This window comes from Carcharodon carcharias, chromosome 10, assembly GCF_017639515.1.
Source record: "Carcharodon carcharias isolate sCarCar2 chromosome 10, sCarCar2.pri, whole genome shotgun sequence".
Classification (NCBI taxonomy): Eukaryota; Metazoa; Chordata; class Chondrichthyes; order Lamniformes; family Lamnidae; genus Carcharodon; species Carcharodon carcharias.
The window spans coordinates 104,084,608-104,106,248 of record NC_054476.1 but is presented as its reverse complement, the minus strand read 5'-3'; the positions used below and the strand labels follow the sequence as shown (position 1 = coordinate 104,106,248).

At 51.7% G+C, this 21,641-nt stretch overlaps 1 protein-coding gene and 1 non-coding gene across 2 annotated transcripts in view; one reads left to right on the top strand and one right to left on the bottom strand.

The window, feature by feature from the left end:
* Positions 1-21,263, bottom strand: part of LOC121282941 (phosphorylase b kinase gamma catalytic chain, skeletal muscle/heart isoform-like) — a 366,244-nt gene extending 344,981 nt beyond the window's left edge. The window contains exon 1 of the mRNA XM_041196763.1: positions 21,144-21,263. The gene's annotated coding sequence lies outside the window, so the exon portion shown is untranslated. The remainder of the gene's footprint in view (positions 1-21,143) is intronic.
* Positions 2,385-2,503, top strand: LOC121283723. Its single transcript, XR_005944363.1, has one exon. It is a non-coding gene; the product is annotated as a 5S ribosomal RNA (ribosomal RNA).
* Positions 21,264-21,641: the final 378 nt, after the last annotated feature.

Sequence of the window (21,641 nt, the reverse complement as noted above, 5' to 3'; positions counted from 1 at the left end):
ATTTTTCTTTTCCAACCTATTTCCATTATTTTGAAATGTATTTCCATCCATTGTTTTATCTCTACCTTTTAGCCTTTTTTGATTCCTTCACCCCACCCCACCCCCACTAGGGCTATCTGTACCTTGCTTGTCCTGCTTTCTACCCTTAATAAGCACATTCCTTAGACAATATCACCACCTTCAACACCTCTTTGTCATTTTGTCTGTGACATCTTTTGGCTATCTCCACCTATCACTGGCCCTTTATTCAGCTCTACTTGTCCCAACCCACCCCCACCCCCTTAAACCAGCTTATATTTCACCTCTCTTCTATTTTTACTTAGTTCTGTTGAAGAGTCATACGGACTTGAAACGTTAACTGTGTTCCTCTCCGCAGATGCTGCCAGACCTGCTGAGTTTTTCCAGGTATTTTTATTTTTATTTTTGTTTGGGATTTCCAGCATTCGCAGTTTTTTGCTTTTATTTAAGCCTTAAGGCTTTGTGCCTTAACACAAGGAGCATTCACAATTAAGTGAATTAACCATGTAAATAGATGTAAACAGGTATGATATAGTTGAGATTACAGAGACATGGCTGCAGGGTGACCAGGGATGGGAACTGAACATCCAGGGGTATTCAGCATTTAGGAAGGACAGACAAAAAGGAAAAGGCGGTGGAGTTGCATTGCTGTTTAAAGAGGAAATTAACACAATAGTGAGGAAAGATATTAGCTCCGACGATGTGGAATCTGTATGGGTAGAGCTGAGAAACACTAAGGGGCAAAAAACGTTAGTGGGGGTTGTATATAGACCCCAAACTATAGTGGTGATGAAAAGAATGGCATTGAACAAGAAATTAGAGATGCATGCAATAAAGGAACATCTGTAATTATGGGTGACTTTAATCTGCATATAGATTGGGAAAATCAAATTAGTAACAATACTGTAGAGGAGGAATTCCTGGAGTGTATACGGGATGGTTTTCTGGACCAGTACATTGAGGAACCAACTAGAGAACAGGCCTGGGTATTGTGTAATGAGAAAGGAATAATTGCCAATCTAGTTGTGCGAGGCCCCTTGGGGATGAGCGACCATAACATGATAGAATTCTTCATCAAGATGGAGAGTGACATACTGGATTCTGAGACCAGGGTCCTGAATCTTAACAAAGGAAACTACGATGGTATGAGGTGCGAGTTGGCTATGATGGATTGGGAAATGTTACTTAAAGGGATGACGGTGGAAAGGCAATGGCAAACATTCAAAGAGCGCATGGGTGAACTGCAACAATTGTTTATTCCTGTCTGGCGCAAAAGTAAAACAGGAAAGATGGCCAAGCCATGGCTTACAAGGGAAATTAGAAATAGTATTAGATCCAAAGAACAGACATACAAATTGGCCAGAAAAAACAACACACCTGAGGATTGGGAGCAGTTTAGAATTCTGCAAAAGAGGACCAAGGGATTGATGAAGAAGGGGAAAATAGAGTACGAGAACAAAGAACAAAGAAAAGTAAGCACAGGAACAGGCCCTTCAGCCCTCCAAGCCTGCGCCGATCAAATTGTCCGTCAACTAAAACATTTTGCACTTCCGGGGTCCATATCCCTCTATTCCCATCCTATTCATGTATTTGTCAAGCTGCCTCTTAAACACCACTATCGTACCTGCTTCCACCACCTCCTCTGGCAGCGAATTCCAGACACTCATTACCCTCTGCGTAAAAAACTTGCCCTGCACATCTCCTCTAAAGTTTTCTCCTCTCACCTTAAACCTATGTCCCCTAATAATTGACTCTTCCACCCTGGGAAAAAGCTTCTGACTATCTACTCCGTCCATGCCACTCATAATTTTGTAAACTTCTATCAAGTCGCCTCTTAATCTCCGTCACTCTAGTGAGAACAATCCGAGTTTCTCCAACCTCTCCTCATAGCTAATAACCTCCAGACCAGGCAGCATCCTGGTAAACCTCCTCTGCACCCTCTCCAATTCCTCCATATCCTTCTGGTAATGTGGTGACCAGAATCGCACGCAATATTCCAAGTGTGGCCTAACCAAAGTTCTATACAGCTACAGCATGACTTAACAGCTTTTACACTCAATACCCCTGCCAATGAAGGCAAGCATGCCATATGCCTTCCTGACTACCTTATCCACCTGCGTTGCCACTTTCAGTGACCTGTGGAGCCAAGTGGTTATGGTACTGGGTTTGTAACCCCAAGATAAAGAGTTCAAATCTCACAATGGCAAACTATGAAACAATGTAACTTCATCTGAAACAGATGGAAACGGGTTTGTACTCGAAAGAGTTACATCTTCTTAAGTTTCCCTGGTGGTCTAGTGGTCAGGATTCGACGCTTTCACCACTAAGGCCCGGGTTCAATTCCCGGTCAGGGAATGCAAATTTATGCCTACGGCCATACTAGTCTGAAAACGCCCGATCTCGTCTGATCTCAGAAGCTAAGCAGACTCAGGCCTGGTTAGTACTTGGATGGGAGACCACCTGGGAATACCAGGTGCAGTAAGGCTTGGCCCAAATAGCCAAGTGGTTATGGTACTGGGTTTGTAAACCCAAGATCAAGAGTTCAAATCTCACAATTGCAAAAACTATGAAACTACGTAACTTCATCTGAAACAGATGGAAACGGGTTTGTACTCGAAAGAGTTACAGCACAGGGAAGAGCCATTGTAACTTATAACAGGTCCAGGCAGCGGGCGATCAACGGGGGAGTCCCGCCCGATTGTTTGTCCCTCTTCCGTGGCTACGTTCGCTGCCGGATGTCCCTGGAGAAGGAGCACGCGGTGTCTGCTGGCACTCTCGAGGCCTTCCGTGCTCGGTGGGCACCGCGGGGACTGGGGTGTTTTGTTGACCCCTTTAATCACATTTTGATTTAAAGTTTGTAAGTTTCCTTTAAACTTTGTTCTTGGTTTTACAGCTGACCTGAATTAGGGGCTGTGCCTGATTTATCCCAATTTTGTTGATTTGGTTTTCATTTAAAAGATTATCAAGAGTTCAAATCTCACAATGGCAAACTATGTAACTCCATCTGAAACAGATGGAAATGGGTTGGTACTCGAAAGAGTTACAAATAAGTAATGTTTGAACTTTTTGGGCTTGGCCTAAATAGCCAAGTGGTTATGGTACTGGGTTTGTAACCCCAAGATCAAGAGTTCAAATCTCACAATGGCAAACTATGGAACAATGTAACTTCATCTGAATAGGAACAGATTGTCGCATTTGTCCGGATTAAACTCCAACTGCCATTTCTCTGCCCAAGTCTCTAACCGATCTATATCCCGTTGTATCCTTTGACAATCCTCTCCACTATCTACAACTCCTCCAACCTTGGTGTCATCTGCAAACTTGCTAATTAGCCTAGTTACATTTTCCTCCAAATCATTTATGTATACCACAAACAGCAAAGGTCCCAGCACTGATCCCTGCAAAACTCCACTAGTCACAGCTCTCCCTTCAGAAAAGCACCCTTCCACTGCTACCTTCTGTCTTCTATGACCAAGCTAATTCTGTATCCATCCTGTCAGCTTGTGGGGAACATAAAAAGATTGTAAATGTTTCTATAGGTATGTGAAGAGAAAAGGACTGGTGAAGATAAATGTAGGTCCTTTACAGTCAGAAACAGGGGAATTTATAATGGGGAACAAAGAAATGGCTGACCAACTAAATACATACTTTGGTTCTGTCTTCACAAAGGAGGACACAAATAACATACCAGAAATGTTGGGGAACACAGGGTTTAGTGAGAGGGAGGAACTGAAAGAAATCAGTATTAGTAGGAAAATGGTGTTGGGGAAATTGATGGGATTGAAGGCCGATAAATTCCCAGGGCCTAATAATCTACATCTCAGAGTACTTAAGGAAGTGGCCCTAGGAATAGTGGATGCATTGGTGGTCATCTTCCAAGATTCTGTAGACTCTGGAATAGTTCCTACAGATTGGAGGGTAGCTAATGTAACCCCACTATTTAAAAAAGGAGGTAGAGAGAAAGCAGGGAATTATAGACCAGTCAGCCTGACGTCGGTAGTGGGGAAAATTCTAGAGTCCATTATAGAAGATTTAATAGATGAGCACTTAGACAACAGTGGCAAAATTGGACAGAGTCAGCATGGATTAATGAAAGGGAAATCATGCTTGACAATCTACTGGAATTTTTCGAGGATGTAACTAGTAGAGTTGATGAGGGGGACCCATGGATGTGGTTTATTTGGACTTTCAGAAGGCTTTCGACAAAGTCCCACATAAGAGATTAGCATGTAAAATTAAAGCACATGGGATTGGGGGCTAGTGTATTGAGATAGATGGAAAACTGGTGGGCAGGCAGTGACTAGTGGGGTATCACAGGGATCGGTGCTGGGACCCCAGCTATTCACAATACATGTTAATGATTTAGATGAGGGAACTAAATAGAATATCTCCAAATTTGCAGATGACACAAAGCTGGGTTCCTACGAAGCGAGCTGTGAGGAGGATGCAGAGATGCTTCAGTGTGATTTGGAGAAGCTGAGTGAGTGGGCAAATGCATGGCAGATGCAGTATAATGTGGATAAATGTGAGGTTATCCACTTTGGTGGCAATAACAGGAAGGTAAATTATTATCTGAATGGCTATAAGTTGAGAGAGGGGAATGTGCAATGAGACCTGGGTGTCCTCATACACCAGTCGCTGAAGGTAAGCATGCAGGTGCAGCAGGCGGTAAAGAAGCCAAATGGTATGTTGGCCTTCATAGCAAGAGGATTTGAGTACAGGAGCAGGAATGTCTTGCTGCAATTATACAGGGCCTTGGTGAGGCCACACCTGGAATATTGTGTGCAGTTTTGGTCTCCTATAGGAAGGATGTTCTTGCTATAGAGGGAGTGCAGCGAAGGTTTACCAGACTGATTCCTGCGATGGTGGGACTGACATATGCGGAGAGATTGAGTCGATTAGGATTATATTCGCTGGAGTTCAGAAGAACGATGGGGGATCTCATAGAACCTATAAAATTCTAACAGGACTAGACAGGGTAGATGCAAGAAGGATGTTCCCGATGGAGGAGGAGTCCAGAACCAGGGGTCACAGTCTGAGGATACGGGGTAGACCATTTAGGGCTGAGATGGGGAGAAATTTCTTCACCCAGAGAGTGGTGAGTCTGTGGAATTCGCGACCACAGAAAGTAGTTGAGGCCAAAACATTGTATGTTTTAAGAAGGAGTTAGATATAGCTCTTGGGGTGAAAGGGATCAGAGGATATGGAGAAAGCGGGAGCAGGCTATTGAGTTGGATGATCAGCCATGATCATAATGAATGGCAGAGCAGGTTCAAAGGGCCAAATGGCCTACTCCTGCTCTTATTTTCTATGTATGTTTCTATGAGAGTGTGCGTGTGTAAATGAGGGTGAGTGTGTGAGCGAGGGTGAGCGTGTGTGAGAGAGGGTGTGCATGTGTGAGAGAGAGTGTGCGTGTGTGAGAGAGGGTGTCTATGTGAGAGAGGGTGAGTGTGTGAGAGAGGGTGTTCAAGTGTGAGAGAGGGTGTGCGAGTGTGAGAGAGGGTGTCTGTGTGAGAGAGGGTGAGTGTGTGAGCGAGGGTGAGTGTGTGTGAGCGAGGGGTGTATTTGTGTGTGAGAAAGGGTGAGTATGTGTGAGAGAGGGTGGGTGTGTAAGAGAGGGGGTGAGTCTCTGAGACAGGGTGAGTATGAGAGAGACTGGGTGAGTGCGTGAGAGAGGGAGTGTGTGTGTGAGATGATGCATGTGAGTGAGAGAGGGTGCGTGTGTGTGAGAGATGGTGGCTGCGTAACAGAGCGGATGAGTGTCTGAGATAGGGTGAGTGTGAGAGAGACTTGGTAAGTGTGTGAGAGAGGGTGAGTGTGTGCGAAAGAGAGTGAGTCTGTGCGACAGAGGGTGTGCGTGAGAGAGACAGGGTGAGTGTGTGAGAGAATCGGTGAGTTTGTCAGAGTTTGAGAACTTAAGTGAGAGAGGGTGTCTGTGTGTGAGGGGGGGTGTGTGTGGGTGAGAGGGGCTGTGTGTGAGACAGTGTGAGTGTGGACAAGTGTGCGAGAGAGGGACCGAGTGTGCATGAGAGACGGTGAGTGTGTGTGAGAGAGGGTGTGTGTATGTGAGAGGGGCTGTGTGTGTGAGTCAGTGTGAGTGTGCATGAGAGGGGGCGAGTGTGTGTGTGAGAGAGAGTAGAGTGTGTGTGAGAGAGGGTGAGTGTGTGTGAGAGAGGGGGAGTTGGTGTGAGAGGGGGGAGTTGGTGTGAGAGGGGGGGAGTTGGTGTGAGAGGGGGGGAGTTGGTGTGAGGGGGGGGAGTTGGTGTGAGAGGGGGGGGAGTTGGTGTGAGAGGGGGGGGGAGTTGGTGTGAGAGGGGGGGGAGTTGGTGTGAGGGGGGGGAGTTGATGTGAGGGGGGGGAGTTGGGGTGAGGGGGGGGGAGTTGGGGTGAGGGGGGGGAGTTGGGGTGAGAGCGGGGGAGTTGGGGTGAGAGCGGGGGAGTTGGGGTGAGAGGGGGGGAGTTGGGGTGAGAGGGGGGGAGTTGATGTGAGGGGGGGGAGTTGGTGTGAGAGGGGGGGAGTTGGTGTGAGAGGGGGGGAGTATATGACCTGGAAGGCGAGTGTGTGTGTGAGAGAGTGTGAGGGAGAGGTTATGCATGTGTGTGAGAGAGGGTGATTGTGTGCGAGAGACGGTGAGTGTGTAATGGAGAGGGGGTGTGTCTGAGACAGGGTGAGTTTGAGAGAAACTGGATGAATGAGTCAGAGAAGGTGTGTGTGCAAGACTGAGTGTGAGTGAGAGAGGGGGTGAGTGTGTGAGAGAGGGGTTGAGTGTGTGTGAGCAAGGGCGAGTGTGTGCGTGACTGTGTGTTTGTGAGAGAATGTGAGTGGTGAGCGAGGGAGCATGTGTGTCACAGAGACTGTGTGTTTGAGAGAGGGTGTGAGTGTGAGATAGAATGTGTGTGCATGAGAGAGGGGGTGAGTATGTGTGAAAGAGGGTGCATGTGTGAGAGAGGGTGTGTGCGCGAGAGAGGGCGAGTGTATAAGGGAGGGGGTCCGTGCGTGAGAGGGGTGGGAGTGTGAGATGGAGTGTATGTGTGCGAGAGGATGAGTGTGTGTGAAAGGGAGTGCGCGTCTGAGAGGTGTGTGTAAGAAAGGGGGCTTAGTGTGAGAGAGGGCGTGTGTGTGTGAGGGGGGGCGTTAGTGTGAGAGAAGGTGTGTGTGTGAGTGTGTGAGAGAGAGGATGAGTGTAAGAGACAGGGTGTGTGTGTGAAAGAGAGGGGGTGAGTGTGAGAGAATTGGTGAGTTTGTCAAAGAGCATGAGCTTGGGTGAGAGAGGGTGTGTGTGTGAGAGGGATTGTGTGTGTGGGAGTGGGCAAATGTGTGTGGGAGAGAGGGCATGTGTAAGAGAGGGGGAGTTTGTGTGAGAGAGGTTGAGTGTGTGTGAGAGGGGATGAGTGTGTGTGAGAGGGGGTGAGTGTGTGAGAGACGGTGACTGTGTAATGGAGGAAGTGAGTGCCTGAGACAGGATGAGTGTGAGAGAGACTGGGTGAGTGTGTCAGAGAAGGTGTGTGTGTATGAGAGAAGGTTTGTGCGTGAGAGAGAGGGTGAGTGTGAGTGAGAGAAGCTGAGTGATTGTGAAAGAACGTGAGTGGCGAGTGAGGGTGTGTGCGTGCGAGAGAGGGTGAGTGTGTGCGAGAGAGGATGAGTGTGTGCGAGAGAGGGTGAGTGTGTGCGAGAGAGGGTGAGTGTGTGCGAGAGAGGGTGAGTGTGTGCGAGAGAGGGTGAGTGTGTGCGAGAGAGGGTGAGTGTGTGCCAGAGAGGGTGAGTGTGTGCCAGAGAGGGTGAGTGTGTGCCAGAAAGGGTGAGTGTGTGTGAGAGAGGGTGAGTGTGTGTGAGAGAGGGTGAGTGTGTGTGAGAGAGGTTGAGTGTGGGTGAGGGGAGTGTGTGTGAGAGATGGTGTGTGTGTGTGTGTGTGAGAGAGAGAGGGCATGTGTGTGAGAGAGAGGGTGAGTGTGTGCGAGAGAGGGTGGGTGTGTGCGAGAGAGGGTGAGTGTGTGCGAGGGAGAAAGGGCATGTGTGTGAGAGAGAGGGTGAGTGTGTGCGAGAGAGCGTGAGTGTGTGCGAGAGAGGGTGAGTGTGTGAGAGAGGGTGAGTGTGTGAGAGAGGGTGAGTGTGTGCGAGAGAGGGTGAGTGTGTGCGAGAGAGAAAGGGCATGTGTGCGAGAGAGAAAGGGCATGTGTGTGAGAGAGAGGGTGAGTGTGTGCGAGAGAGCGTGAGGGTGTGCAAGAGAGGGTGAGTGTGTGAGAGAGGGTGAGTGTGTGCGAGAGAGGGTGAGTGTGTGCGAGAGAGGGTGAGTGTGTGCGAGAGAGGGTGAGTGTGTGCGAGAGAGGGTGAGTGTTTGTGAGGGAGGGGATGTGTGTGAGAGGGTGTGTGTGTGAGAGAGAGGGTGAGTGCATGCAAGGGAGTGTGAGCGTGTGAGACGGGAGAGCGTGTGTGAGAGGGGGCACATGTGTGAGAGAAGGTGTGTGTGTGAGAGAGGGGGAGTGAGTGTGATAGAGGATGAGTGTGTGTGTGAGAGAGGGGGTGAGTGACTGAGGTAGGGTGAGTATGAGGGAGACTGGGTGAGTGTGTGCGAGGGAGGGTGAGTGAGTGCGAGAAAGGGTGAGTGAGTGCGAGAGAGGATGAGTGTGTGTGAGAGAGGGTATGTCTGAGAGAGAGAGGGTGTGTGTGTGGGAGAGAGGCTGAGTGTGCACAAGAGAGTGTGAGCGTGTGAGACGGGAGTGTGTGTGTGAGAGGGGGCACGTGGGTGAGAGAAGGTGTGTGTGTGAGAGAAGGGGAGTGAGTGACTGAGATAGGGTGAGTGTGAGAGAGACTGGGTGAGTGTGTGTGAGGGAGAGTGAGTGTGTGTGAGGGAGCATAACTGAGTGTGATAGAGGGTGAGTGTGTGTGAGAGAGGGTGAATGTGTATGAGAGAGGTTGAGTGTGGGTGAGGGGAGTGTGTGTGAGAGATGGTGTGAGTGTGTGTGTGTGAGAGAGAGGGCATGTGTGAGAGAGGGTGAGTGTGTGCGAGAGAGGGTGAGTGTGTGCGAGAGAGGGTGAGTGTGTGCGAGAGAGGGTGAGTGTGTGCGAGAGAGGGTGAGTGTGTGCGAGAGAGGGTGAGTGTGTGCGAGAGAGGGTGAGTGTGTGCGAGAGAGGGTGAGTGTGTGCGAGAGAGGGTGAGTGTGTGCGAGAGAGGGTGAGTGTGCACAAGAGACTGTGAGCGTGTGAGACGGGAGTGTGTATGTGAGAGGGGGCACGTGGGTGAGAGAAGGTGTGTGTGTGAGAGAAGGGGAGTGAGTATGATAGAGGGTGAGTGTGTGTGAGAGAGGGTGTGAGTGACTGAGATTGGGTGAGTGTGAGAGAGACTGGGTGAGTGTGTGTGAGGGAGAGTGAGTGTGTGTGAGGGAGAGTGAGTGAGTGTGATAGAGGGTGAGTGTGTGTGAGAGGGGGTGAGCGACTGAGATAGACTGAGTGTGAGAGAGTCTGGGTGAGTGTGTGTGAGAGAGGGTAAGTGTGTGTGAGAGAGGGTGAGTGTGTGAGAGAGGGTATGTATGTGAGAGAGGTGAATATGTGTGAGAAGGGGTGAGTGTAATTGGGAAAGCGTGAGTTTGTGTGACAGAGATTGCATGTGTGAGCAAGGGGGAGTTGATGTGAGAAGCGGAGTTTGTGTAATAGAGATTGAGTGTGTGTGAGAGGGGGTGGGTATGTGAGAGAGGGGGTGTTAGTGTGAGAGAGGGTGAGTAAGTGTGAGAGAGGGCGTGTGTTTAATGGAGGGGGTAAATGCCTGAGACAGGTTGACTGTGAGAGAAACTAGGTGAGTGTGTCAGAGTGGGTATGTGTGTACGAGAGAGGGTTTGTGTGTGAGAGAGAGGGTGAATGTAAGTGAGAGGGTGAGTGTTAGTGAGAGAACGTGAGTGTTTGTGAGAGAGGGAGTGTGTGTCAGTGTGTGTGTGTGTGTGTGTGTGTGTGTGGGAGAGGGTGTGTGTGTGTGAGAGAGGGTGTGTATGTGTGAGAGAGGGTGAATGTGTATGAGAGAGGTTGAGTGTAGGTGAGGGGAGTGTGTGTGAGAGATGTGTGTGTGTGTGTTTGTGTGAGTGTGTGTGAGAGAGGGTGTGAGTGACTGAGATTGGGTGAGTGTGAGAGACTGGGTGAGTGTGTGTGAGGGAGAGTGAGTGTGTGTGAGGGAGAGTGAGTGAGTGTGATAGAGGGTGAGTGTGTGTGAGAGGGGGTGAGCGACTGAGATAGACTGAATGTGAGAGAGTCTGGGTGAGTGTGTGTGAGAGAGGGTAAGTGTGTGTGAGAGAGGGTAAGTGTGTGTGAGAGAGGGTGAGTGTGTGAGAGAGAGGGTATGTATGTGAGAGAGAAGGTGAGTTTGTGTGAGAAGGGGCGAGTGTAAGTGAGAAAGCGTGAGTTTGTGTGACAGAGATTGCATGTGTGAGCAAGGGGGAGTTGATGTGAGAAGGGGAGTTAGTGTAATAGAGATTGAGTGTGTGTGAGAGGGGGTGGGTATGTGAGAGAGGGGGTGTTAGTGTGAGAGAGGGTGAGTAAGTGTGAGAGAGGGCGTGTGTTTAATGGAGGGGGTAAATGCCTGAGACAGGTTGACTGTGAGAGAAACTGGGTGAGTGTGTCAGAGTGGGTATGTGTGTGCGAGAGAGGGTTTGTGTGTGAGAGAGAGGGTGAATGTGAGTGAGAGGGTGAGTGTTAGTGAGAGAACGTGAGTGTTTGTGAGAGAGGGAGTGTGTGTCAGAGTGTGTGTGTGTGTGGGAGAGGGTGTGTGTGTGAGAGAGGGTGTGTATGTGTGAGAGAGGGTGAATGTGTATGAGAGAGGTTGAGTGTAGGTGAGGGGAGTGTGTGTGAGAGATGGTGTGTGTGTGTGTTTGTGTGTGTGTGTGCGAGAGAGAGAGAGGGCATGTGTGTGAGAAAGAGGGTGTGTGTGTGCAAGAGGGGATGAATGTGTGAGAGAGTGGGTGTGTGTGTAAGCGAGGGTTTGTGACTGTCAGAGTTTGATTGTGAGAGGCTGGGTGAGTATGGCAGAGAGGGTCAGTGTGTGAGAGGTGATGAGTGTGTGCATCAGTGGGAGTGTGTGTGCGAGAGAAGGTGTGTGTGTGTGCTTGAGATGGGATGAGTGTGTGTGAGAGGAGTGTGTGTGAGAGAGCGTGTGTGTGCATGTGTGAGAGTGAGAGAGAGAGTGTCTGTGTCTGTGGGAAAGTCGGTGTGTGTGTGCAAGAGGGGGTGAGAGCGAGAGATACAGGGTTTGTGTGTGAGAGAGGGAGATGGTGTGTAAGAGAGGGTGCGTGTGTGTGACAGAGGTTAGGTGTGGGTGAGAGCGGTTGAATGTGAGTGAGGTGGTGTGTGCGTGAGAGATGGTGTGAGTGTGTGTGTGTATGTGTGTGTGTGACAGGATGTATGTCTGTGAGAGAAAGGGTTTGTGTGTGTGCAAGAGAGGGCAAATGTGTAAGAGAGGGAATCAGTGTGTAAGAGAGGGTCTGTGTACATCAGAGAGGGTGAATGTGTGTGAAGGAGGGAATGTGTGTGTGAGACCGGGTGAGTTTGTGCATATGTGAGAGGGGGTGAGTGTGTGTGAGAGAGGGTGTGTGTGTGAAAGAGAGAGGGAGAGTATGTATGAAAAAGGGTGAGTGTGTGTGAGAGATGGTGAGTATGTAAGAGAGGGGATGAATGTCTGAGAGAGGGTGAGTGTGAGAGAGACTGGGTGAGTGTGTGAAGGGAGTGAGTGTGTGTGAGAGAGGGACAGTGTGTGTCAGAGGGTGAGTGTGTGTGAGAGAGAGTGTGAGTGTGTGTGAGAGATGGTGAGTATGTAAGAGAGGAGATGAGTGTCTGAGATAGGGTGAGTGTGAGAGAAACTGGGTGAGTATGTGAAGGGTGTGTGAGAAAGGGACAGTGTGTGTGAGAGGGTGAGTGTGTGGGAGAGAGAGCGTGTGTGTGTGGGAGGGGGTGAGTGTTTGAGACAGGGTGTGTGTGTGTGAGAGATGGTGAGTGTGTGTGAAAGTGTGTGTGAGAGTGTGTGTGAGAGTGTGTGTGTGTATGAGAGAGGTTTTGTGTGGAAGAAATAGGCTGAGTGTGATTGAGGGGGTGAGTGTGTGTGCGAGAGGGTATTTGTGAGAGAATGTGAGTGGTGAGAGAGGGAGTGTATGTGTCAGAGAGGATGTGTGTGTGTGTGAGGGAGGGTGTATGTGTGTGAGAGAGGGTGAGTGTGTGTGTGTGAGACAGGGTGTATGTCTGTGAGAGAGAGGGTGTGTGTGTGCAAGAGGGGGCGAATGTGTGAGAGAGTGGGTGTGTTGTAAGAGAGGGTTTGTGTATGTCAGAGATTGAGTGTGTGAGAGACTGGGTGAATGTGTCAGAGAGGGTCAGTGTGCAAGAGAGGGTGTGTGTGAGAGAGATGTTCAGCATGTGTGTGAGAGGGTGTGTGAGAGGGGGCGAGTGTGCAAGAGAAGGTGTGTGTGAGAGAGGGTGAGTGTGTGTGAGAGAGGGTGAGTGTGTGTGAGAGAGGGTGAGTGTGTGTGAGAGAGGGTGAGTGTGTGTGAGGGAGATGTTCAGCATGTGTGTGAGATGGTGTGTGTGTGAGAGGGGGCGAGTGTGCAAGAGAAGGTGTGTGTGAGAATGGGTGAATGTGTGTGAGAGAGGGTGAGTGCGTGTGAGGGAGATGTTCAGCGTGTGTGTGAGAGGGTGTGTGTGTGAGAGGGGACGAGTGTGCAAGACAGGGTGTATGTGAGAGAGGGTGAGTGTGTGTGAGAGAGGGTGAGTGTGTGTGAGGGAGATGTTCAGCGTGTGTGTGAGAGGGGGCGAGTGTGCAAGAGAAGGTGTGTGTGAGAGAGGGTGAGTGTATGTGAGAGAGGGTGAATGTGTGTGAGAGAGGGTGAGTGTGTGTGAGGGAGATGTTCAGTGTGTGAGAGGGTGTGTGTGAGAGAGGGGGCGAGTGTGCAAGAGCAGGTGTGTGTGAGAGAGAGGGTGAGTGTGTGTGAGAGAGGGTGTATGAGAGGACCGAGGTAAGGTGAGTGTAAGGAGTGAGGCAGGGTCAGGGTGATGGCGAGGAGTGAAGGAAAATGAGGAGTGAGGGAGGGTGTGGAGTGTATGAACGTGTGTTAGGAGTCAGGGAGGGTGATTGTGAGGAATGAGGGGGTTGAGGTTGAGAAGGTAGGGACAGTGAGGAGGGAGGAAGGGTGAGAAATGAGGGAGGGTGAAGAGTTAGGAAGGGTGAGGTTGAGGAGTGGGGGTGCTTGAGTGTGAGGGTTGTGAGGAGGAGAACTGAGGAGGATGAGGAGTGAGCAAGAGTGAGGGTGACAGTGAGGAGTGAGGGAGGGTGAGGAATGAAGGGGGTGAGGAGTGAGGGAGGGTGACTGTGAAGGGTGGGGATGGGTGAGAGTGAGGAGTGAGGGAGGGTGTGTGCGAGGAGTGGGGGAGGGTGATTGTGAGGAGGGGGGTAGGGTGAGGAATGAGGGTGGCTGAGGATGAGGAGCGAAGGCGGCTTAGGGTGAGGAGTGCGGGAGGTTGAGGCTGAGGAGTTAGGATTGGTGAGGGTGAGGAGTGAGGAAGTGAGGAGTGGGCGAGTATGAGGATTTGAGGAAAGGTGACGATGAGCAGTGAGGGAGATTGAGGCTGAGGAATTAGCGTCGGTGAGGGTGAGGAGTGAAGGAGGGTGAGGGTGAGGAGTCAAGGAGAATGAGGAGCAAGGAAGGATGAGGGTGATTGTGAGGAGTGAGGAAGGGTAAGGATGAAGAATGAGGGAACGAAATGAGTAAGGTGAGGGTGAGGAGTGCGTGAGTTTAACGATTGGGGGAAGGTGAGGATGAGGAGTGAGGGAGGGTGCAGAGTGAGCAAGGGTGAGGGTGACAGTGGTGAGTGAGGGACGGTGAGGATTGAACGAGGGTCAGGGTGACAGTGAGGAGTAGGTGAGGGTGAGGAATGGGGGAGGGCTAGGAGTGGGGGGGTCAGGGTGAGGAGTGAAGAAGGCTGAGGGGGATGAGCAATGGAGGGTGTTGGTGAGGAATGGGGGAAGGTCAGGGTAAGGAAGGGTGAGAATGAGTAGTGCCAGAGGGTGAGTAGTGAGACCGAGGAGTGCAGATCAAGGTGAGTAGTGAGGGATGATGAGGGTGGAGTGAGGGAGGGTGAGTGGTGAAGGTGGGGAGTGAAGGAGGGTGAGGGGTGAGGGAGGTGAGGAATGAGAGAAGGGTGGAGTGAGGAGTATGGGGTGGTTTGGGTGTAGAGTGAGGAAGGGTGAGGAGTAAGGGAGGATGAGTGAGCAAGGGTGAAAGAGGAAGAGTGAGAGTCAGGAGTGAGGGAAGGTGAGGGGGTGAGTGTGAGGGTGAGGGATGGTGAGCAGTGAGGGTGGCTGAGGATGAAAGGTGAAAGCAGCTTAGGGAGGGAGGATGAGGGCTACAGTGAGGAGTGAGGGAGGGTGAGGAGCGAGAAAGGGTGAGGGTGAGGAATGAGGGAGCAAGAAGAATAAGGCAGGTGAGGGTGGGGAGTGGGCAAGTGGGTGTGATGATTGGGGGAAGGTGAGGATGAAGAGTGAGGCAGGGTGAGGATAGAGCAAGGGTGAGGGTGACAGTGGGGAATGAGGGAAGGTGAGGATTGAGGGAAGGTCACGGGTAACAGTAAGGACTGAGGGAGGGCGAGTAGTGAGGGAGGGTGAGCATAAGGATTGAAGGTGGGTGAGTAGTAAGGGAAGTTGAGGATAGAGGGAGGGTGAGTGTCAAGAATGACAGAGAGTGAGAAGCGAGGGAGGGTGTGTGAGGAGTGAAGGGGGTGAGGAGTGAGGGAAGCTGAAGAGTCAGAGAGGGTGAGGAGTGAGGGAGGGTGATGGCGAGGAGCGAGGCAGGGTGATGGTGAGGAGCGAACGAGGGTGCGGAGTGAGCAAGGGTGAGGGTGAGTGTGAGGAGGGAGAAAAGATATGTATGATGATAGCCAGAGGGCAAGTGTGAAGAGTGAGAGAGGGCGAGTATGTGGTGTGGGGGAGGGTGTGTGTGGTGTGGGGGAGGGGGAGTGTGTGGTGTGGGGGAGCGGGAGTGTGTGGTGTGGGGGAGGGGGAGTGCGGTGTGGGGAGTGTGTGTGTGGTGCCGGGGAGGGGGAGTGTGTGGTGTGGAGGATGGTGTGTGTGGTGTGGGGGAGGGTGTGTGTGGTGTGGGGGAGGGTGTGTGTGGTGTGGGGGAGGGTGTGTGTGATGTGGGGGAGGGGGAGTGTGGTGTGGGGAGAGTGTGTGGTGTGGGGGAGGGGGAGTATGTGGTGTGGCGGAGGGGGAGTGTGTGGTGTGGGGGAGGGTGTGTGTGGTGTGGGGGAGGGTGTGTGTGGTGTGGGGGAGGGTGTGTGTGGTGTGGGGGAGGGTGTGTGTGGTGTGGGGGAGGGTGTGTGTGACGTGGGGGAGGGTGTGTGTGAGGTGGGGGAGGGTGTGTGTGAGGTGGGGGAGGGGGATTGTGTGGTGTGGGGGAGGGGGAGTGTGTGGTGTGGGGGAGGGGGAGTGTGTGGTGTGGGGGAGGGGGAGTGTGTGGTGTGGGGGAGGGGGAGTGTGTGGTGTGGGGGAGGGGGAGTGTGTGGTGTGGGGGAGGGGGAGTGTGTGGTGTGGGGGAGGGGGAGTGTGTGGTGTGGGGGAGGGGGAGTGTGTGGTGTGGAGGAGGGGGAGTGTGGTGTGGGGGAGGGGGAGTGTGGTGTGGGGGAGGGGGAGTGTGTGGTGTGGGGGAGGGGGAGTGTGTGGTGTGGGGGAGGGGGAGTGTGTGGTGTGGGGGAGGGGGAGTGTGTGGTGTGGGGGAGGGGGAGTGTGTGGTGTGGAGGATGGTGTGTGTGGTGTGGGAGAGGGAGAGTGTGTGGTGTGGAGGAGGGGGAGTGTGTGGTGTGGAGGAGGGGGAGTGTGTGGGGCAGGGGGAGTGTGTGGTGTGGGGGAGGGGGAGTGTGTGGTGTGGGGGAGGGGGAGTGTGTGGTGTGGAAGAGGGGGAGTGTGTGGGGGAGGGGGAGTGTGTGGTGTGGGGGAGGGCGTGTGTGGTGTGGGGGAGGGCGTGTGTGGTGTGGGGGAGGGTGAGTGTGTGGTGTGGGGGAGGGGGAGTGTGAGTATGTGGGGGAGGGGGAGGGAGAGTGTGTGGGGGAGGGTGAGGGGGAGTGTGTGGGGTAGGGGGAGGGGGAGTGTGTGGGGGAGGGGGAGTGTTTGGTGTGGGGGAGGGTGACTGTAATATGTGGGGGCAGGGAGGGTGAGTTTGAGGAGTGAGGGAGGCTGAGGAATGAGCAAGGGTGAGGACTGAGGGAGGGTGAGGGTGCTGAATTGGGGTGGGTGACGGTGAGGAGTGAGGTAATGTGAATAGTGAGGAAGGATGTATTGTGAGGGAGGATGAGGAGTGAAGGACGGTAAGGAGTGAGGGAAGGTAAGGAGTGAGGGAAGGTGAAGAGTCGCTAGAGTGCTTGTCAGGGAGGCTGAATGTGAGGGAGGGTGAGGAGTGAGGGAGGATGAGTGTGAGGAGTGAGGGAGACTGAGGAATGAGGCGTCAGAGAGGGTGAGGAGCAAGAGAGAGTCATGGTGATGAAGGAGGTGAGGGTGAGGAGTGTGGGTGGGTGAGTGTAAAGAGTGAGGAGGGTGAGTATGAAGAGTGAGGGAGGGTGAGTGTGAGAAGTGAGGGAGGCTGAGGAGTGAGGGAGAGTGAGGAGTGAGGGAGAGTGAGGAGTCTGGGAGGGTGAGGAGTGAGGGAGGGTGAGGAGCGAGGGAGGTTGAGGAGCGAGGGAGAGTGAGGAGCGAGGGAGAGTGAGGAGCGAGGGAGAGTGAGGAGCGAGGGAGGATCATTGTGATGAGGAAGATGAGGGTGAGGAATGTGGCTGGGTGAGTTTAAGAGCAAGGGTGGGTGAGAAGTGAGGAAGGGTGTGTGAGGGGTGCGGGAGGATGAGTGTGAGGGATAGTGAGGAGCAAGGGAGTGTGAGGAGGAGGGAGGGTGAGGAGCGAGAGAGGTTGGGAGTGAAGGAGGGTGATGGGGATAAGGGAGTTGAGGGTTAGGTGTGTGGGTGGGTGAGTGTGAAGAGCGGGGAGTGTGAGTGAGAGGACTGGGGAAGGTGAGTGTGAGCAGTGGGCAGAGTGAATGTGTCTATTTGGGAACAGTGAGTGAAAGAGTGGGTGAGGCTGTGTGTATGATTGACACGGATGAGCATGACAAGTGAGGGAGGGTGAGGGTAAGGATTGCAGGAGGGCGAGTGTGAGGATTGCGGGAGGGTGAATGTGAGGACGGAGGGTGGGTGCGTGTGGGGAGTGTGAAACGGTGAGGAGGAGGTTGAGTGTGAAGAGTGGGGAGGGTGAGGAGTGAGGGAGGGTGAGTGTGATGAGTGGGGTAGGGTGAGGGGTGAGGGAGGGAGAGGGTAAGGGGGAGTAAGTGTGATGAGTGGGGGAGAGTGTTTGTGAGAAGTAGGGGGCTGTGTGTGTGAAGAAGAGTGAGGGTGAGAAGTGAGGGAGGGTGAGTGTGAGGAGTGGGGGACGGTGCAGCTGAGGAGGGTGAGTGTAAGAAGTGGGGGAGGGTGCTGAGTGAGGCAGGGTGTGGATAAGGGAAGTGAGTTCAAGGGAGGGTGAATGTGAGGAGTGAGGGAGTGTGAGGAGTGCTGGAGCATAAGGAGTGGGTGTGTGAGGACTGGGGGAGGGTGAGTGTGGGGAGTATTGGAGGCTGAAGGTGAGGAGTGTTGGAGGATGAGTGTTAAGAGTGAGTGAGGATGATCGTGAGGAGGGAGGGAGGGTAGTGTGATGAGTGAAGGAGGGTGAGGGTGAGGACTGGTGGAGTGTGTGTGTGAGCAGTGAGAGTGGCTGAGAATGAGGAGTGAAAAAGGCTTAGAGTGAGCATTTCGGGAGGTTGAGGCTGAGCAGTTAGGGACGATGAGCATGAGGCATCAAGAAAGATGAGAAGCAAGGAAGGATGAGGGTGACAGTGAGGAGTGAGGGAGGGTGCAGGTGAGGAGTGAGGGAGGATGATCAGTGAGGGTGGCTGAGGGTGAAGAATGAGAGATGATGAGGGTTGGGAATGAGGGAAGGTGAGGAATGAGGAAGGGTGGCGGTGAGGAGTGAGGGAGATGAGGAGTGAGGGAGAGGGTGGAGGGAGGAGTGAGAGGTGGTGTGGATCTAGAGTTATGAAGGGTGAGGAGTAAGGGAGGGTGAGTGAGGAAGGGTGAGAGTCAGGAGTGAGGGAGGGCAAAGAGTGAGGGAGGGTTGAGAAATGGGGGATGGTCAGGCTGAGGAGTGAGGCAAGGTGAGGATGAGGAGTGGGGGAGTGTGAGTGTGAGGAGTGGGGGTGGGTGAGGCTGAGGAGTGGAGTATGAGGGAAGGTCAAGCGTGAGGAAGGGTTAAGGTAACGGTGAGGACTGCCACAGGGTGAGGAGTGAGGGAGGGTTGGGAGTGAGGGAGAGTGAGGAATAAGGGTGAGTGTGAGGAGTGGGATGGTGTGGAGTGATGGATCGTGAGGAGCAGGGGAGGGTGTGTGAGGGAATGTGAGGAGTGAGGGAGTATGAGGAGTGAGGGAGTATGAGGAGTGAGGGAGTATGAGGAGTGAGGGAGAGTTAGTGTGAGGGAGGGCGAGGAGTGAGGGAGGGTGAGGAGTGAGAGGGTGTCAAGAAAACAAGAAATTGCAATATTTTTCTTCTGGTAATAACCCTGGCACATTTTCTTACATACTGGACGTCCTGTAATTGGATTAAGAGTTAGAGTTACAGCGAGGATCTAAAGTCAACAGTAAGAAGTGGTTTTGATATGTTAGTGAACCAAGAGGAATTTTAGAGTTTTACATAAAGCAATAACAGGAATAGTTTGAACTGAGTTGTTTTAGTTCAAAGGGGGATACATGCAGGTTGTAAAAAGGTGGAAGGAAGTGAGGTAAAGATAGCGTAAAACAAAAACAGAATTACCTGGAAAAACTCAGCAGGTCTGGCAGCATCGGCGGAGAAGAAAAGAGTTGACGTTTCGAGTCCTCATGACCCTTCGACACAGTTCTGTCGAAGGGTCATGACTCGAAACGTCAACTCTTTTCTTCTCCGCCGATGCTGCCAGACCTGCTGAGTTTTTCCAGGTAATTCTGTTTTTGTTTTGGATTTCCAGCATCTGCAGTTTTTTTGTTTTTATAAAGATGGCCTAAGTTTGTTTTTACAAGTCTAAGAGCTAAAGTAAAGAACAATTTAATCAATTCTGCCAAGAAAGCATTTCAGAAGAGACTGGTTGAAAAAATAGAGAGGTCAAAGGCAAAGAACGCATTTAAGGCAATTACTGAAGCTGCTGTGAATCCCAGAAAACAGCAGGGTAGCTGGTCAGAACTCCTAGTTGCTGTCAGCCTTGGAGGACACCCCAAGGAAAAAGTGCTATGTGGTAAAATTACTGGACTTTTTGATTTTGAAATCTTATGGGATAGTTGCTGAACAGAAAAAGGAAAGGTTAGCTCTGAGGGTAATTAAATTAAGATTTGTGGGAGTGTATTAAAGTACTATTTACTGTGTGAATCCATTCTTGTGTTTAAATGTGATTGGTTGTTTTTTTTTTCCTTTAATCTTTTAATAAATGTTTACTACAAAATCATCACATGATCGGGGAAATCATTTCCTGGTTTCAGAAACATTCCTCATACTATACAAATCGTAAAACTACTATTGCCAGGATATTGTCAGGGCCCATAGCCTTCAGCCGTTTCTTGATATCATGTGGAGCGAAACGAATTGGCTGAAGACTGGCATCTGTGATGCTGGGACCTCTGGAGATGAATCATCCACTCGGTACTTCTGAAGACTAGAGCAAATACTCCAGCCTTATCTTTTGTATTGATGTGCTGGGCTCCTCATCATTGAGGATGGAGATATTTGTGGAGTCTCCTCCAGTGAGTTGTTTAATTGTCCACCACCATTCACGACTGGGTGTGGCAGGACTACAGAGCTTTGATATGACCTGTTGTTTGTGGGATCACTTAGCTCTGTCTATCACTTGCTGCTTATGCTGTCTGGCACGCAAGTGGTCCTCGCACAACACTCAACAAACTGGACACCGTCCAGAACAAAGCAGCCCGCTTTATTGGCACCACATCCACAAACATTCAAATACTCCACCACCGATGCACAGTGGCACCAGTGTGTACCATCTACAAGATGTACTGCAGAAACTCACCAAGGCTCCTTAGGCAGCACCTTCCAAACCCACAAACACGACCATCTGGAAGGACAAGGGCAGCAGATAAATGGGAACACCACCACCTGGAAGTTCCCCTCCAAGCCACTCACCATCCTGACTTAGAAATATATCGCCGTTCCGTCACTGTTGCTGGGTCAAATCCTGGAACTCCCTCCCTAACAGCACTGTGGGTGTACCTACATCACATGGACCACAGCGGTTCAAGAAGGCAGCTCACCATCGCCTTCTCAAAGGCAACTAGGGTGGGCAATAAATGCTAACCCAGCATCATCTTGTGAATAAACAAAAAAAAGCCTAGGTGAGGGGGCAGGTGCTCAGACCTCCCAGAAGACAGTGTGAACAAGGCCAGACTTGGAGACCAGTTTGCTGTCGGCCTGAGAGGACACCCCAAGGAAATGGCACTGTTTGGTAAAATTACTAGACTTCTACAGATTTGAAAAATTATAAGGATAGTTGCTGAATGGAAAAAGGTTAGCTCTGATAGGATTTGTGGAAGTACTATTTACTATCTGAAGCCATAGTGTTTAAATGCACGTATTTCATTTTTTCCAATTTAGAAAAAATGTTTGCTTTATTGTAAAATCATCACAAGTTGTCGGGAAAATCATTTCTTGATTTCAGAACCGTTCCCCATGTTATGCCAATCCCAAAAACTGATCTGGCAGCTGCTTTAAGTTTCTCTCCTAGTTTTGAGCCGCTCGCAATTGTCATCCACCATCCCAGGGCAACGAGGCTCTCCTACCGGGGCGGGTGGGTTTCTTGCCCGTCGGGGCACCTACTGGGCTCTCCTAAAGTGAGTGGGGTTCGGCTAACGGAGGGGTTATCGCCCGGGAGGGGTCTCCGGCCTGCGGTCACCTACCGTGGGAGGGGGCGATTTCCGGCCCGCATTTGGTGGGGGTGGGTGGGGTGGTGTCTCTGGCCCGCGGTCACCTACCGGGGGAGAGGGTTGTCCGGCCGGGGTATCGGGCCCGTCTCTCCGGCCCAACGAGGGAGGGTTTCCGCACCGGCCTGTCTTACCTGCCCTGTCCCGTCCTCAATCTGTGCGGCCGCTTCCGAATCCTCCGCATCCAAATGGTAACAGCAGAGGTGGGGAATCTGAAACCAATCGTCACACAGGCTGCAGTGTCCATCAGATCCACACACAGGCTGCAGTGTCCATCAGATCCACACACAGGCTGCAGTGTCCATCAGATCCAAACAAAGGATGCAGTGTCCACCAGATCCTCACACAGGCTGCAGTGTCCATCAGATCCACACACAGGCTGCAGTGTCCATCAGACACTCACACAGGCTGCAGTATCTATCAGATCCACACACAGGCTGCAGTATCCATCAGATCCACACACAGGCTGCGGTGTCCATCAGATCCACACACAGGCTGCGGTGTCCATCAGATCCACACACAGGCTGCGGTGTCCATCAGATCCACACACAGGCTGCGGTGTCCATCAGATCCACACACAGGCTGCGGTGTCCATCAGATCCACACACAGGCTGCGGTGTCCATCAGGTCCA